Raw genomic sequence first — 5,023 nt, forward strand, 5'->3', positions numbered from 1 at the left:
CCGGCCCGTCCCCCCGCCCCAGGGGGACACCCCTGAGAGCCCTCCGGTCGCCGGCTCCCACCTCTCTGGCGGCAGCAGCCTTTGAGGGGGGACACAAGGGACAGTCCTGCCCCTGGAAGCGTCCCCAGAGCGGTTCTTGCTCCGAAGGCCGGGGTGGTCCCAGCAGAGGACGTTCCCAGTCCCTCAGCCGGCTGAATGCCCCCTCCAACGGGCTCCTCCTGCCTTCGGAGACCCCCAAGACAGAAAGGTGGAAGCACCAGAGCCCTCTGACGGCCCCTGCGACCCCCCGAGGTCCTCTGATGAGGGGTCGGTCCAAAAGCGTGTCCGGACCTCCTTTGGCCAGGAGTCCCACGGCAGCGGGGGGCTGCAAACCCAGGCCTCCCTGGAAGTGAAGCCAGATGTCCCTCTGGATGCAAATGCAGCCTCAACCTCCCTGAAGTGGGGCCTGACCTCCTGGAGAACGAGTCTACAAGGACTCTGGGACCTCCCATGGCTGTGAAGGAAGGACGGGGATGCTCCACGAGGGGAAACAATCCAGGAATCGAGGGTGACCACAGCCTTGGTGGTAACAGCAGCTTCCATTGACTCTCTGGTGGTCGTCAGATGAGGTGTGGTAACGAGTCGGGTTCCTTCTGTCCAGGAAGTCGGAAGAGCAGGAGGCCTGGCTGCCTACAGCGTTGGTCCAGGGCCCATCCAGGAGAAGGACCAGGCACAGGTACACCTACAGTGTAGCTCTGGGGGGACAGTGAGCTTGGGTGGAGGTCCCAGACCAGGGTGCCACCAGGGTGGAGGTCCCGGGTGAGGCTGGCCAGGGCAGTTATGGTCTGAGGGCCCTGGTGGGGACCTCCACTGACCAGTTCTGGGGAGAGGGGAGTCCTGCTTTGTCCCCCTGCCATGTACAATCACAGGACCACTCGTGCTCCATGGGTCTGCAGGAGGTCTCCAACCTAACCTCCTGCTGGAGGCAGCTGAGTAGGGGCTGCTCAGGGCTTCATCCAGGTGGGTGGTGGAAACCCTCAAGGACAGAGGCTGCCCAACCTCTCTGGCACCCCCTCCAGCTCCTTGACTGTCCTTGGGGTGAAGAGTTTCCCTTTCTGTCCAGCCAGAGCCTTTCTTGTTCCAGGTTTGTGTCTGGTCTCTCATTCTGCTCTGCACCTGACCACAAAGCTTGGCTCCATCCTTACTGTCACCTCCTCTTCGCAGGTACCAGGAACTGCTCTGAGGCCCCAACAGCTTCCATTCTCCAGGCTGAACAAGCCCCAGTCCCTCAGCCCTGACCATCTTGGTGGCTCTCTGGTGGCTTTGCTCCATTTCATCAACGCTTTAATGGTCTCCTTTGGCATGGAAGGAGAAGGAAGGACAAACAGAGAGGTGAGGAACAGCATCGCCCAGTGTCCTGCTGCGTCCAGCAGCTTCTGGTGGTGAGGACATGCTGTGTGGACACAGAATGCCATCATTTGTACTGAGGGTTGGGAGGTGCTCTCACAGCAACTCCATGCTTGTCACCAAATAAATGCTCCAAGACAAATCTGCTGGGGCTTTGTGTTTTGTCTGTGGGACGCTGCTGTGTGATCCTGGCACAGCTGGTGTCTCCAAAGACTGTCTCAGGAAAGCAGCTCCTCCTCGGTTTCCACTCCTGAGGTGGGAAAGGGCAGCTTGGTCTTTAGGAATGCAAGCAGGGAGGCAGATAAAGGACACAAGCTGGGTGACTTTGGGTTTTGCAGCTGGTGTCACCACTCCCCTGGGAGAAGGGGGGCTGCAGTGATGACCCGCTGAGGTTGGGGAACGCAGGGGAAGTATTCTCTCAAATTCATCCAAGGACAAACCCAGCCAGGTTAAAGGCATCGTTCTGCCCCCAGAAATGATTTTATTGCCACCTGGAGCCTTGGATTGGGCCTTGAGCCGCTCCAGCACATGAAGGACACTCAGGCTGGGAAGGCCAGGCAGGAGGGACACTCCTGGTCGGGTCCCATTGGTTATTCTTGCTTTTGAAAGGCACCAGAGCTCAACCTAAAATGGCGAGATGTTGTCACGCCACTGCTCTGATGTCCTCTGTGACAGCCAGCCCTGGTAGGCTCAGGCCTTAATACAAGTGCTGTCTCAGTTAATGTAATTTGGGGGAGCTGTAATGTAATCTGGGGGAGCTGAGCCCCAGGAGAGCAAAGAGCCATGCTGAGAGGAAAGACTTGGAGGACAGAAGATGGATTTTGTGCTTATTTCTTGGCCTTCTTGCCCTCTCCCTTTTTCTTCATCTTTGAGGCGAGGAGGGTCTGGAACAAGCAGCTTTTCTGGATGTGGGTGGCAGTGGAGGTCATGGCCATCTCCCTCATCCTCCTGCCACACTCAGCGCTGCTCCTCGGTCCCGGAGCAGTGTTTCTCCTTTGGGACCAAGCCTTTTCCTTGGTGCAGGCAGCATGAACTGTCTCACCCAGCCTGGCAAGACTGAAGACAGAGCAGTAGGCAAACGCAGCGTTTCTCCTTTGGGACCAAGCCTTTTCCTTGGTGCAGACAGCATGAACTGTCTCGCTCAGCCTGGCAAGACTGAAGACGCCAGGTACTGTAAGCTTGAGGGCCTTCAGCAGGTTTTCCCTGCCCATCTCTACAGAGGGATCCTTTTACCTGTCCCAAATCCGAGCGTGGGACAGGCTGTGTCCATCTGCAGAAGGCTGAGGACCTGAGATAGTCCTGGTGGCTCTCAGCAGTGGTTTATTCCTTGATCAGCATCAAGCTTTGAAGCCCCTCCCTACACTGTGCATTGCGGCAGTCCAGCAGCTCTTCTCCACCTGTGGGGACACGAAAGCAATTGGGGCCAACCTCAGTTGGAGGTTCTGATGTGAATCTGAGCCTTTTCAGCTTAATTTGGCTGTCGCACAGCGACGTGCAAGCTGTTAAGCCTGTGAAGCTGGGAGAGAAGCCGAAGTGTGATTTGGACACTAGATGGAGACAAGAGGGTTGAGGATCAACAGGAAAGGGAGAGCCCTGTTCCCTGGCAGCAGGTGGAGGAGTCGGATCCAGCGGGGCGAGTCATCAGCAGATGGGGGTAACTGCCCCAAAATCGAAGGTGCAGAGAACTGCTGAACCCAAAAGCAGGACACACGGTGCAGTATTGGAGTGCTGGAAAGATGGAGCCTCTTAAAATGAGGAGGAATTTGACCTGAAAAACAAGTTGATGGTGGTTTATGTGTCCAGGGGTAGCCAGTTCACCCCCACTGCTGTGCTCGGGCTTCAAGGAATCAACGGGGGAAACCAGAGCCCATCGCATCAGCCACACGTTTTCCTGTCCCTCAGTTTGTCACCGAGGGCTTTCAGGAGGTCAGAACTGGCACTTCTTTCCTGTCCCTGAGGGCTTTCAGGAGGTCAGAACTGGCACTTCTTTGCTATTTACACCACAAGAACAACATTGGTAAAAAATATAAGCGGGTTGCTTGGATTTCATAATGTGGTTTTCACTTGCATTTGACACTTTATTACTGCCCTGTCCTCTTGTTCAAACAGAGCTGTGCAGTCTGTGCTCCGTTACTGCTGGGGGCTGCCCCTGCCTGGCCGAGGCTGGTGCTTGTGTGGAGCAAACGCCAACCCTGAATAGAATGAGATGAGGGAAACATCCCATTGTTTCCTAGCTCCGTGTTCGCCTCGTCCAGCGTTGCTGATGCTCGGCTCAGGTGAGAGCTGTTGATGCAGAGGCTCGCTTCCAGCTTGAAAATCCCCACCTCATCAGAGAGGGGTGTAATCCTGGGCTCTGGGGAGCATCGTCTTTCACCGACGGGCCCCCCCTCCTGCCCTTCAGTTCTCACCTTGAGTACTGTGTCCAGTTTTGGGCCCCCTACCATAAAAAAGACATTGAGGTGCTGGAGCGGATCCAGAGAAGGGCGACAAAGATGGTGTGGGGTCTGGAGAATAAGTCTTATGAGGAGAGGCTGAGGGAACTGGGGTTATTCAGCCTGGAGAAGAGGAGGCTGAGGGGAGACCTTATTGCTCTCTACAACTCCCTGAAAGGAGGGTGTAGAGAGGTGGGGGTCGGTCTCTTTTCTCAAGTCACAGGCGACAGGACAAGAGGAAATGGCCTCAAGTTGCCCCAGGGGAGGTTCAGGCTGGATATTAGGAAAAATTTTTTCACTGAAAGGGTTCTCAGCCATTGGAATGGGCTGCCCAGGGAGGTGGTTGAGGCACCATCCCTGGAGGTGTTCAAAAGACGGGTTGATGAAGTGCTGGGAGGTATGGTTTAGTGATGATGCTCCTTGTTTGTTGTGTGGGTGTCTAATTTTGTCAGTTAGGTTGACGGTTGGGCGATTCTGTGATTCTGTGATTCTGTGATTCTGTGATTCTGTGATTCTGTGATTCTGTGATTCTGTGATTCTGTGATTCTGTGATTCTGTGATTCATGGCACCTGCTGGGCCAGGCTGCCCTTCCTCAGGCCCCATCTCCTCCCTGCAGCCACCGATGCCTCACCAAAGCATGGCGGGGCCTGGGAACAGACGCGTCTACTTCTCGGGGGGGACCGGGGGCAGCGGCCCAGCCCAGGAACGGAGGGGTCGTGGTGTGTGTGGGGGGTCACGGGCCGGGGTCCCCCTCGGGGTGGGGTCACGGGCCGGGGTCCCCCTCGGGGTGGGCCTCGGGCCTCCGCCCGCGTCCCGTCGTTGCTAGGTAACCGCTCCGCTCCCCTCTGACCCGAAGGGCGGGGCCTCAGCGCAGCCAATAGCAGCCCGCGCTCCTCTCCCCGAGAGCCCGCCCCTTCCTCCCCGTGGCGGAGGCGTGCTGTTGTTAGCCCACCAATCCCTCCAGCCAATCAGCGCCCGCGCTCTCCCGGAGAGACAGCGCTGCTACCCAATGGCGAGACGAAGCGCAGGCGGGATGCGGAGGGAGGAGGAGGAGGCGGGAATAACGCGGGGGGGCGGGGCGGAGCGGGCGGAGAGCCCGGATTGGCGGGCGGGCGGGCGGTTTAGCCTCTCCGGGAGAGGCCGGCGCCGCCGCGGCCAATGAGAAGCGGCGGGGGCGGGGCCGGGCCGCGCGCGCCGGGCGCTG

Source organism: Calidris pugnax, unplaced genomic scaffold (genome assembly GCF_001431845.1).
Source record: "Calidris pugnax isolate Ruff unplaced genomic scaffold, ASM143184v1 scaffold32, whole genome shotgun sequence".
NCBI classification, from domain to species: Eukaryota; Metazoa; Chordata; class Aves; order Charadriiformes; family Scolopacidae; genus Calidris; species Calidris pugnax.